Source organism: Sinohyriopsis cumingii, chromosome 4 (assembly GCF_028554795.1).
Source record: "Sinohyriopsis cumingii isolate HCF-2022 chromosome 4, ASM2855479v2, whole genome shotgun sequence".
In the NCBI taxonomy this organism is placed as follows: Eukaryota; Metazoa; Mollusca; class Bivalvia; order Unionida; family Unionidae; genus Sinohyriopsis; species Sinohyriopsis cumingii.
Window position 1 is genome coordinate 17054186 of NC_142964.1, and position 14090 is coordinate 17068275.

Here is a 14090-nt window from a genome sequence, read left to right on the forward strand (position 1 = left end):
AGAAAGTGGACTATAGTGACACCTTTTATAAAAAATTTATAAAATGCAATTTGTATTGTTATAACTTAAAATTATATAATTCTCAGTAAAAGCAGAATTGGTAATACCAGAATACCACATTGCAGAAAAAACATCAGTGATTCCAGGTATGTTACGCTCGGTATGCAATATCCGAGTTCAGGAAAATTGCATATATCAACAGCCACATTCACATCATACTGGGCTGAAAACATATACAAATGTTAGGAAAGTCGCGGGTTGTAAAGTGAGATGGCGTGATATTCATCTAACGGAAAAATTATCTGTGGGAATGGAATGCATATATACCAAACATGCCCTTTATGGGGCAGAGAAACTTGCGTTCCATGCCTTCCAAATTAGATATATATGCACAGTGCAGAGAGCTCGATTAAGTTGCTATGCCACTGGGCTTCATAATTCGACATCCTTTTTCAGGTAAGAAGACTATATCTTACTACTTATAGTTTCGTGACTTTTTATTAGTACCTCGATGCATTTAATTTTGTTAGAAGGCATCGCAAAAATAATTCACTTTTCTCTTGTAAAATATTGCATGATTTTATTCTATATTTTTGAACTGTGTTTACGAATTGTTTGATCTTACTATGAATTTATATGCATATATGTATTGCAATTGTAGCCTGGAATTATTGTTAAAATTACTTGCTGCCAACTTCATACGCAATAGTAATTGAGTTAGAAATGAAATACCTTTGAAGCTACAAAACATGATATTTCGGTATTTAAGACCACACATTTAATAATTTGTCTGTACACAAAATGATTGCGGTATTAGTTAGAAATTTTGAATTTTTACTATATTTTAAGTATATTTTGTCTGTCTTTCGTTCACTCAATATTTAATTATTTATGTCAAGCTCATGATGACAGAGATGTCAGAATCGTATGAAGTTTGTATGTTCTGAATACGTATAATACTTTTATAATTAGTTCTGTATATTTAATGTATCGCTTTATATGTGTAACTTTCTGTACTGAGTATTGTTTATCTTAATAATAAAAAAGAATTGATGTGCCTGTGGACTTCAGAATTCTGCTTTCTTTAGCAGTTCGAACCCTGTACCTCATCGCACACCAGCGATGTAAATTAACACCTTCATTGCACGGAGTGACATCTCCGCAAAAGGAAGCCAGACTGATATCTTTCTATCTCTCTCTTTCGAGCCGAGTGCCCCCCCCCCCCAAAAAAAAAGGGAAATGAAAAAGGGAACCAACCTAAGTATCGGTAGGGAAAATAGACTATAACATACCTTGGCAAAGGATACAATACAAACAATAACAATTGTCTTTACAATTATATCACCACAGGCAGAATGTAAACGTAGGTAGAAGTGGCATAAATGTACATTTATAATCCTAGTTTCTTCTGATCTTTTCCATCCAGTTCTATTTGCAAGTACTAAATAAGATTTAATCAGACTGGGCTCATGCGTTAGATTTTTTTTTAATGAGACGAAATGCGTTTTTATTGTTTTCTCGACAGCTACGTTACATTAGCACCAAGAAAAGGTAAAATTACAGCTGAAAAGACTTCTTTTTCTTGCTAAAAGCAGCTTTGCTAAGCTATTAATCAACGTATCTGCGAAGCTGGCAAGACAGGGCATTCCAGTTGATTCTCTACTAACAGACCTCCACATTTTTTGTCATTCAGAAGTGTGGAAGAAGAGAAAAACTATTCAATTTGTGGTAATTTCGTGGATCAGAAACCATTAAAAAAAAGCTGTTTCAGGCAATTTCACTCGCGTCCTCCGTTGGTACTTTTTTAACGTAACAATATTATTCTTGTAGAAACAAATGACGTGATACTTTGATCTTGTGGAGACAAATGACAAGGTGATTAGATTTTCAGGTAGACACATAAGCAGAACATGCCACGTTTTACAATGTGGATTGCACGCATATTAAGTTCAAATTTTGTCTAAACAAGGGTTATTAAACCAAGAATATGGTTCTTGATTGTCCTAGATACCCTGATACCCAGTGTACAATATAAGCGTCTGACTGATCGTTGCATAGCCTGTCTCTCGTGTCCCTGAAAGGAGACTAGAACACAAGCGATACTCCCAGACTGAGAGAGTAAACGGAATTTGCTCACATTTATCATTCAGTCAAGCATGAAGGAAGGAAAGTAATGTTTTGAAGAAAGGCCCGAGTGAGAACACAATGAAGAAGTCTATGAATCCGAGCTCAAGTAAAAAGGTAAAGTAGTAGTTAGTCCTACAACTTTAGACGCCTCACCTGATATGTGTGGGGGTGGGGTTTGGTCGCCGTCTTACTGCCATTTTACGGCATTGTGTAGTATTCCGAGGTCAACTAAAATCAGAATGAGAAGTCAAAATTTCAGGAATATCCCACCAGGAATGCCGATATCGGATTAAGTTGAAGTATGCTTCTTTAACGAAACGAATAAAATTTACTAATATTGGAAAAATGTTTAGATTGCTTCGTTTCGTTCAAGATACTTGTCATAGTTTAACCAATTTCCCGGCTTCCAACTGAATTGTAGACCAACGGAACCTGAAAACACGTTTTTTGTGTGGCTTATGTCATACAGTAATTGTAATTTTTTTAGAAAAATGACACCGTAGTAAGGGGGCGCTCACCAGATAATATGTACTTTTGAGAGAGTGACGTATGTAAGGTGAAGTAGTTCGCATTTAAAACATGCACAATGGAGAGAATGTTGGCATACCTCTATGCTACATTAATGTAATGTGGATGATATTTCTTTTGAATATTGAACTTTTGGAAATTTTACATGATTTAAGCACACTGCTAACTAAAATGACTGCTCCCTTGTGTTAAAAAATCAGCCTAAATTAGTCTAAAGTACACTGTAATATCAGCTATTAAAATAGGGAAATGAATTTTGCCAGACTAGACAATACCAGCTTCTTTAAGTGAAATGAATGAATTACCAAAGATATAAAATGTAAAAAAAAGTTATCGGCTCTTTTTTATACAATTTACCTCTGAAGTTCAGGAAGTGAAAATGACCAAGTAGAGCTAGCACCTTTTTGAAAGGTGCACATCTGAAGTAAGGCCAAGCTGTATACTCTATAACCCATAGTACACCCATCAATCATACACCAACATAACGGGAATTAAAGGTTCTTTGCATTATACCCAAGATATACAACGTCTTTTTTAAATAGCCAATATAACCAGTGAGGAAAGCTGGGGAAATTCTTTTTCTTTAAAATCCTAACCTATGCAAAAATACGAAACTGTAGAGCGCCACCTAAGTAAAGACAGACTAAAGCAATATGACTAGTATGTACAAATCGTCTATATGGGCTGACAAGTGTGTCAGATATTACTGAAAATTTTACTTTCGTTCCGATGTTAGTCGACATCGGAAAATGCTACACAACGTCTTTATGTTGGCATTAAGACGGCTACATAAAAACACAAAGTATCAGGTGAGGCGTCTTACGTTGCAGAACTAGGCTGTAGTCTGTGTATCAAGTTGTAGTATTTAGGTCTAGTATGTTACTTTGAGGAAATGTGCTGATAATAATCGGGGTAGTATGCAGGGAACTTAATTCATTCATTGATTTATAATTTCCAACAAGTGGTCCTTACCCTGGCATCCAATGCGCCTTTCATGCCGGACGTTCCATACTAAAACGGCGCCATATTGCGTACACTATGGGCGAGTTCATTTTCCTCAGATAACAGAGTGACGCAGATCGTCCTATTGGGTAACTGCCGGAAAGTTCTATAAATTACCATAATGTTGAGAGTTTAGAGTTTTATCCCTTTGCAAACATGATAGAAATTACACCACTTGTTAAATCCACGAGAAAGGCCAATTTGTAGTTGTCATTCTTTTCTTTTGCTTGATTCGACATTGTAAATATCAGTAGACAACATCATATTTTCCTTCTATGTACGTACATGCGTAGTCGTGCGTACACATCTTCGCTGAAAATGGAGTTGTCCAGGAAATGGAAATGACTGGCGAGAATGGTCGCCTTGTACACTGAAAACCTTCGCTTGGACGGAAATGCGCAGACTTTAACGGTACTAGGGCCTACCTGATCATATTCAGGTTTAAAATTATAAATCAATAAATGAACTGACTAAGTTCTGTGCATCGTTGTGCTTTTCGTTTCTTAAAACGGTGGGGGAGAGGGGTTGTTTACAAACAAACGGGGAGGTACATTCAGACTATAATATGAAAGTAATAACGGTACGGAAATTGGTACACCGTATAGCATCAGGTTACAACATTGAGATATTGTATGTTGCTTGAGGTAGTATGCTAATAATAACTGTAAGGGAAAGAATATGGTCAGGTTTAGGTCTTTTAATGTAACGTGGTAATGACGAAAGTACAGGTTATCATAATGCCGTCTCAGAGCTCAGTAAAACCACTCTCGTCCAGACCGGGCAAAAGTTGTCTTTGCCTAAGAAAACTTTGGTACTTATTCGTCCATGTGCAAAGCAGATACAGATTCGCACATCAAGAATACCACATCCATGACCATATCAAGCCGGTAAGCGTAACGTTTATTGCCATCTAGCGTGCGTCCATATGGATTACTTTCACGTATATTGTCTACTTGTTTTCAGTCCATAACAAGTCCCAAAGGAAGCAGACTTTGATTTATACATAGGCACAAGACGCAAACTTGATAATAAAGGAGGCCCATATGGTGAAACAGTGTAAAACTGTCTGGTGTATGGTTTAAAGCTGTGATATATTAAGAGCCAAAGAATGTCAACATTTTGTGATTTGTTTTGTCTGGTCAGACAGCGTTGTTTGCTAACGTATTCGCTTACCCTCCCATTTGTTTAAACTCCCTGCCGATATTGTCAACGAAAAGCGTGAAGGATATAAAAACAAAATAACAAAACATGACCATTTCATTCATCAATTTATGATTTCTAAGCTAACTGACGCCATGTTGTCCTTAATTCTCTCAACTTGTTGACGTTTCAAACTAAACGGGAGGTTCGTAAGGAACATTGTCGTCATATTTGCTGGGTGAGTCTATTTTTTTTTCTCCAGACAACAGATGTGTAATTCGTCATCTTCGATAGGCTCTAAGTAATACCGTACTTATTTAACTTGGTGAGTTGTTGTTGTTGTTGTGGGGTTTAACGCCATTTTTCAGCACACGATAGGCTATGCATGGCGGCCAGTATTAATGGTGGAGGAAGAACCCGGGAAAACCCCTGGAAGAACCACCGACCCACAAGAAGCAACTTGGTGAGTTACATACCTTTAAAGACATGATTACAAGACTTGAACCGTTATATTTATTCAGTGTTTTCTTTAAAAAGAATTATTAAAAGTAGAAATTGCAAATAATGGATGCTGGCGACATAGTTTTTACTGAAAAGAGACTGTTGTAGAAACTAGAAAAGGACAGTGAACAGACTGTTTAGTTGTTTACATCAGCAACTTTCTTTTGGTTTTAACGCGAACAAGATGAGTCTGTCAGGGGCTCATGACGACAATCAGGTTGGAAGTTATAAACTGATGAACTGAATGGCTAAGTTTGGAGCATTTTTTTTTTTTTTTATATATCACTGCAAACTTTATCCCTTACAGATTTATTCAAGGGGCAACATATTAGAATGGCCTAAACATCGATTTCTTCACTCCGAACATAATATAGTTTTGACTAATTGTAGTATGAAGCATGCGTCGCGTGCCAGTGAATTTTTAATAAGAGCGCAAGTAGAATAGCTTTAGGCTGATAAATCAGCCCCTCGCCCGTAATGATATTGATTTTATGGTATTGGGCTGATATCACCTATTTATTAAAAACTGCAATTATCTGCTGCAAAATTTGCCTGCACACATCGGCGTATATTTTATACACTCACAGGTATTTCTTGTGGTTATGGAGCTACCGTCGGCTGAAGGGTTCTTTTGGTGATATGTACATTGTATTTTCGGAGCAAATCCTATATTTGTTGACTTGTAAATCCACATGGAATAGCACAGCCATATGTACCATGGCCATTTTGAATTTCGCGCTAGCTATGGCTGTTACCAATTAACGGTATGTGTCTAAAATATACGCGAGTTTGGGGGCGCACCCCACCCCACATCGCCCCCGAAACCGCCCCTAAAGTTGAATTAAGCTGTGTATTATGAGAAGCATACCTACAGTAGTCCTTAAAGAGAGAAACAATTGTTAATTGGATTGTAAAATATTTGTTGGTAAATTTAAAAGCCAAAAAGATCATAGTGATATATGTGATATATATTTATTGTGCGGAGCAATAAAAGAAACAAAACATCATTTATTGACGGTAAGCAGTTAACTTTAATTCATTCAAATCCACATGCATTTCCAATGTATTGCATCCATTTTATTTTGGCCTTTGCTCCAAAATGAAAAACAAATATTTATGGTCATTTGTAGTGGAAGATTTATACCCCGTCCTTATTAAAGCCATACTAGCAGTGAAGGGGGCCACCATAGGGACAATGGGACTTACCATTAAAAACACCCCTGGGCCACTATAGGGACTATGTAAATTTAACATGGGAAAAATTGCTGGGCCACTATAGGGACAAGGGAATTTAACATGGGGAATAGAGTGTGGGCTTGTTTAGGGACAAGGGGAATTTAACATGGGAGAAAAAAAACTACTTTAGGGACAAGGGGAATTTAACATGGGAATAGATTTTGGGCTTGTTTAGGGACAAGGGGAATTTAACATGGGAGAAAAAAAACTACTTTAGGGACAAGGGGAATTTAACATGGGATTTTGTAAAAAAAAAATTTTAAAAAAGGGTAGGCAATTGAAAGTCAATCTCTTTTCGAGACCTATGATTGGCCCTGAAAAGGGCCTTTGGTTTCATCATCATCTTCTTCTTTTATTTCCTCCACTTCTGTAGCCATCTTCTAACTTTTGCCATTATTCCTGTCTTCTTCTTTATTTCTGATTCAGGCATCCAGTCAGGATGACCTATCGCTCGGAATTTCTCCTGTATTCGTATCCAGTTATTGTTGAGTTTCTCAAAGCTTTCTTTTCTCTTTCTATTTTCTTCTTCTTTTCTTTCCTTAGTCCACTTTTCTTTGATGTTCTTTACCTCTTCCGTCATCACTTTCTTCATTACTTCTTCCGTTTTTGTCAGCTGGTCCAACCCCCATTTTACGTATCGCCACTCCGTCCAATTCAATATCTTTTCTAAGAAGCACCTGACTTCGATGACATTTTCAAGTGCTTCCTTTAAACTTCCCACTCTTACATAAGGCGGGTCAATCAATCCTCTCAGTCTCTTTTCCTCTTCTTCCATCATTCCTATTACTATCTCCTTTTCTTCCTTCAAATTATTAAAACAGTCAAAACACTTTTCTAATTTGAATTCTTTCTCTATCTTTTCCATGACAAACGTAACATCTACTATCCAATAATAAATGCCTATCAAATAATTCAGTAACGCTGTTGCTACCACCATTTTCTTTGTCTTTATTCCGTGGAATGGGTTCTAATGGCTAACACTGTTAGCTTTAGAGTTAAAGCGCGGACGTGATGGAAAACATCCCCCTAAAACAAAATTGATATTACCTAGATTATCACTTAAAACGCGCGGACGTGAAGGAAAACATCCCCTACTTTTCTTATTTCATATGATCTACTATCCACATACGTGAAGCATCAATAAACAAACCCCTAATCTACTATTTACACACGCAAAGCATTAAAATTAAACCCAAATCTACTATCCACACAAACCTACGTCAGCGCTTACAAACACAAACACAAACACTATAAAAAAGAGTCAGTGTTTATATTCACACTACTCTACATACACACATTGGCAAATCGATTGTTATTTCTTTTCTAAAGGTTTGGGTAGCCCTGAAAAGGGCTGTTTGTTTTTATGAACTCCAGTGACACCTGGTTAATGATGGCACCTTCCAGGCCTGGCACCACACACACATCTTCTTCCCCAGTCTCCTTTTACCTTTTTTCTTGGGAGTGCAGAGGCTGGATAAGTGGCTTCAGAATCCCAATTTTCTGTCTCTAGCATTCTGAAATTTCTTCTCTCCTTTTCCTCCTCTTCTTTTTTTCTTCTTTCCTCCTCCTCTTTCATCCTTCCCTCTTCGACAATGGCCTCCGCGGCCAGTTCATTTAACAGGCGCCTGGCATATTCCAGGTGCGTCTGGAGTTCTAGAAGTTTTACAATTCTGGTATTCATTGTCTTGTTAACGAATGAACAGGGTAGCTAGACTGCCAAGCGATTTTCAATTTATACTAAAAGCGTGGACGTGAAGGAAAACATCCCCTAAAACAAAATTGATCTTACCTAGATCATAACCAAACAACGCGCGGACCTAAAAGAAACACTCACTCACTTTTTTATACTACCCATTACTAATTTAAAAATTTTCATGAATCACTTCAATATACTATCCACATATGCAAATCAATCAAACCCGAAATCTACTCTCCCCACACGTCAAACAGCAAAAAAACAAAAAAACAACCCATGATCTTAATCTACTATCCACACAAACGTACGTGAGCACTTACAAACACACAATCATATACACAAACACATACCCTCACCCTATAAAAGAGTTAGTGTTTATATTCACACTACTCTACATACACACATTGGCAAATGGATTGTTATTTCTTTTCTAGAATGTTGGGTAGCCCTGAAAAGGGCTGTTTTTTTTGTTTGCTATGGCAATCTTTTAATTTCTAAGAATGCGACGTCCTCTGAGGATAGACTTTCTGACGATAGGTCTGCTTCTTTGGAAAGAGAAGAAGAACTCTTTGGTGTCGATACGACAATCGACAAAGCCTCTGTCAGGTTCAGGTTGCTGCTGCTGCTGCTGTTGTTGTTGCTGTTGCTGCTGTCTCTGAAGTCTGTACTTCTCAGTCCATTCTTTTTTCTCCCTGTTCACTTCTTCTCTGAAGAGCTCTTCTATCAGGTCTTCAGTAACTTTTAACATTCTCACATTCTCTATCTCTTCTGGCTTGGGTATCAGACCGTGTCTGACCCTATGCAAATTCACGTAGGCTTCGTTTAGCTTAGCTAGTTTGGAGCACATCTTCGTAGGAGGATGAGTCGACAATGGATGGTTAGACTGGAAACTACCCCGGTTCTTAAAGTCAAAGCGCGGACGCGAAGGAAAACATCCCTCTACGGTTTTCGAGCCGCAACGTTCAATGAGTGTCATGAGAGGGATAGTAAGAAGTCAAGGAGCATGAATCAACATTCTTACAGCCAAACAAAAGACAAAAGCATTTTTTTCAAAACACATTTTTTTATTCAAAATCACTTAACACTAACAAACAACTCTAACATTTTTTAACAATAATCCAACAATATAACATCAAACATTTTTTTCAAATCTCAAACATTTTTTTCAATTAACACTCTACTTTAAACAGGGTTGACAACGTTGTGATTTCCACTGATGGAAGTCATTAGGCTATTGATGGACACTACGTTTCCTAGCTTGAGACAAAAGATAAGCATAATGGTCACAAAACCATCGATCTACTTTCACATCGTTTCTAGAAGAAGAACGAGGATCAAAATGAGTCACTAAATGTTCTAAGGAATAGCCCAGGCTGCGATGATGCAGAAAATACACAGTACTGTCCACACACCAAGGAAGCTGTGCCTTGTAATTTCACATTATTGAATCGGGTGGTCTGAGCATTTCTTCTCATAAAGTCAATGATATCGTCTTCCAAAGGAGGCAATCCGTACGAATCGAAATATTCCACACATCCTTCTTGAGGAAAGTAGACGGCTACCCAGTGGGTTCCTGGGAGATGACTGTCGTCCGTGTTGATCACATAAGCTTGATGGTCTTGAGGTTTGCGATGAGGGAGTTCATCTTTAGCACAGACAGGATTCCAAGAAGCCGTGTACGAACTGTGGTTCAAAAGGTAATAAAGTTCCCAGGTATCCATGTTTTGTGTGTTTTTTTCTTCTTCACAGGTAATAATAAGTCATCAATTCGATCCTGCCTTTTTGCTTGAAAATGTCTGACAAATAACCGTTTCTTCGTTTCGTCTCCCCACTCTGATTCAGGACAGCTTCGATGCGATGAATCTCTTGCGTGGTTAATGGTGGACAAGAATGTTCACGCAAGTCTTTATACCACTGATGCAACACGACTTCGTCCGAGATGAGACTCCAAGCATCGTCCAGATACTCATCCAATTTTTCTTCTTGACTCAGCATCAGGCATTTATCGTGTTGAGTTTGACTGGGATGATCGTTTTGACATACATAGCAATCTTTCTTGATCAATTCCGTCATTTTTTCGACCAAGTGTTTGGCAAAACAGGAGACTAAATGCGCTTCTTGTTCTGGCCATCGGGACTTCATCATAACTTCGTCGTCTTTGTCTTGGGATTCTCCTTCCACGGTCTCCTCACATTCCATCTCCAAAGTTTCTCCACTAGGTAAAGAGGGATAACAGTCTTCCATGGCTTCTAATAATCTAGAATGACTTCTCTCAAACTGTTGATTTCTATGGTATTATCGAATTCGGCATACAGGAGGACGTTCACCGTCTCTGTTAGATTTGTAGTAAACTGAATTTCCACACGAATCTGGCCAGATTTTATAGGGTGGAAATGTCCCTCGTCGCTGCCTTGGTCTGGAGTGAAATCGAAAGCCCACAAAGCGTAGCCTCCTGCGTAATCCTAGTACGTAATGCCGTGACTGGTGTTGGTTCCTAACTGACCGGTGGCTTCGTACAGGGACAAGTACGACCTCAAGTAATTCTTCTTGTCAAAGTTAGGTTCGAAAGGTCGGGTACACAAGGTCTTGCCATCGCGACTGACTTCGATCTTGGACACGTCAAAGTGTTTAAAGTGGAAAGGATTTTTAGCCAAAGCTCCGTTGAAGGCTGCATTCTCGACGATACCAAGGATCAAACGTTTGGGTAACTGTCCTTGGAACAGATGATCTTCGATCATGGATCGCAGCCCCGTAGGAATGGTGAAGGTTTTCACTTCCACGCGCCGTATGGGATACTTGGCGTCGTTCTGCTCAACGTCTGACTGATGTCGTTACCCACTTTAGGTAACACTTCCACGCGTCGTACGTAGAACTTGGCTTCCTCGATGACACTTTTGCAAGCACTAGTACCTATCAAATGGAAAGAGGCCCTACTACGATTCAGTCTCAGGCGGAGATTCACTCCGTTCAGCGAATACTTTTCTTGTAACCACATGTCCAAATGCAAACGATCTATCAGTTCTAAACTATCTCCACTTTTGATTCTGTCTCTTCGTTCTACAAATCCCGCATTGTGTTCTTTGGTTGTATTAATTTCGAATTCTTCAAACTGGCCTGCATCCTCAGCTTCCCATACCACACAGGCATTGAGATGAGTGTTCTTGGCGTCTATTCCGTACGTCAAGAGATTTTCCAAGTACGCTCGATAAGGGTAAGTATCCATGCTGCTACTGACTAGTCTGTTATTCAAGTACAAGTCCACTCCACTGAACAAGGAATGCATGAAATTGTTGACGGGAGCTATTACCTCATCACCATCTAGGGGCGTATTATCCTCATGGACAACTTTGTCTTTCAGGTACAAGTAACTGCTATTCAGATCGATGTAATCTTCGGGCTGTCCTTTGATTTCAAACTCGATGGGAGCTGAGGCTGTCAAAGAGGAGACGGGGTGAAATTCCACCCACTGGGATTCTTGCATGGTCATCATGGTGGGGGCATGGCAAACAGATCCAGTTCCGACTTGGAACAAGCGCAAGATTCTCGGTGCATCATTTTGTTCTTTCTCAATAATCGAAAACGTCTAAGTCTCGAACGGTTCTTCTTTTCTTTGTCTTTCTAGCTTCAGACGTGTGAAGTCTGGTGAAAGGATGTTTTCTTCGTCGTCTCTTTCTGTCTTGTCCTTGCTGAATGCCTGACTCGGTAGCGTGCAGGGCATTTATAGGTGTGTCTCGTCGGCCCAAAAGGTCTTTGCCCATTTGCAGCAAGACATTTTTGCCTGTCCTCATGAAGGCTTCTTTAGGGTTTTGTTTGTCGATGATGACATTTTGGAGAAATTCTTTGCCTTTTGTCAGTGCCGCATCTTTCAAGGCGTGCAATCCGCGTGTCACCATCGGTTTCAAGACTGGGGCCACCGAACGAAAGGCCGATTTCAGCATATCTCCTAAACCGTGTCCTCGCAGTCGAGCAACCCCTCGGTACACTGGATACATGACTTACGATTCGTGAGAGAACCGTTTTCGAAAATGGAGTTTCACCGTGACTTTTCCTTTGGTGAATGGAATATTTTGTCCCAGATCTCCTTTTATAGCAATGTTGACCGTGTCCAAATAAGACTTACTGCCAGGCAAATAGTGAGGATGTACAAATTCGCGGTGAACGTGGTAAGTGTTTCCACCTTCCTCGTCAGCGTTCGTGGCAGAATCCACTTTGAAAGGAATGACACGCAGTAACGGTACGGAGGTGTGTCCCACCACGTTGTACTCCACCACATCGGAGTACACAAACATCAAATTCAGTCCTTGGTTCAGTTCTACCGGGGCACGAAATAACTTGCTAAAAGACTCGTTGTCGTAAGCGATTGGCAATTCGTTTTTCTTGATCATGGCCATTCTCATGTCCATGTCTCCGCCCAACATGTCAAACAATTCAGGACAAAATAAAATGGACACGATTTTACTCCCGTCAAATTTCATCAAGAAGCGACGAGCTGCTTTGTGGTATTCCATAGTGACATTTTTTTTTTGACACTTTCCAAAGCTTTCAGAAACACGACATTAAACCTGGAGGCAATGGTGCTCACCAAATGTTGACCACTAAAATAATACCCTGGGGGAATGAACAAGTGATAGGTGGTGTACTTTTGATTTTTTGTGCCAGGGGTTTTCTTGTCATATTTGCCATGGGTATCCAAGTACTGTTGCATTTGCTCGTCATAAACTTCCACATCAAAAAAGTTTTGATTGCGAAGGACATTGAGGACTTGGGTCGGGTGAATGATTTCCACTAAAGCCACTTCCCAATGGGCTTCGTGATCAAATGGGATGGCCTGAGGTAATTTGGCCGTGTAACAGCACAACGTGTTCTTGGGAAACACCTCCATGGAACTGTCACTGGGTAAGGTTACGTAAAATTGGTTTTGGTGACTCATAATTCCAGAGTTCTGTAGCTGTCCGAGGGGTTACTGGACGTCAGAGGTGTGTCTCCGCCCAAAATGGGGGTGTTGTTGTTGTTGTTATTGGAGTGGTGACTGGCACTGGCACTGGACACAAGGTTCCCGTTCGAGGAGAATTTCAGGGAGGGATTGGGAAGCAGGTAACCGATGCAACTGCTCAATAAAATGGTCCACAATTGTTTGTCTCCTTGTTGCAAACTCAAATTGGCGATGGCTGCCCCGATGACACAATACACCACGAAGATTTGGCAGAAAAAGACGATTTGCGTTTTAGGCACACGTTCTCCGCACCACACCCACAAAGGTTGTTTTTGTAAATCTTGCAGAGAAGAACTAGGTGAAGGAGTGGTCGACGTAGCTGCGTCTGTGTGAAAGGGTATGATGGTCACTTCTTTTTATAGTCGATGACTTGCGAAGCGTCGATCCAAGAATCAAAACTGGGTGGATATCCTTTCCAACGTACTTTGACTTCTTTGACACGTCGTTTGCCCACTTTACGGGTTCTGCGTTCGAGAATGCTTTCGATGTCGTACACGTCGTCTTCTTTTTTGGTGACACGTTGTAACTCGGGTAAGTAAAACGTTCCTTTGAGCACTTCTCCGTTCATGTCTTCCAATTTATAGACGGCAGGATGACGGCCATGCACTCGTCCAGTGACACGAAACAATTCGGTGGTCCAGTTAGGTAAGTAACCTTTATCGAAAGTGCGTTTGGTTTTGCCAATGCGTACCCAATCTCCTACGGCCAACACTCCAATTTTCTTGGGGACAGCCCTCGTCGGGGACGTACCAAACAGGCGCTCAAACACCAACACTTCGTTCTCGGGAGTCACTTCTTGCGGGGCACGCCCGATGCTTCGATGGTAAGATTGGTTGTACGCTTGCACCAGGTGTGGTAAGATGTCGA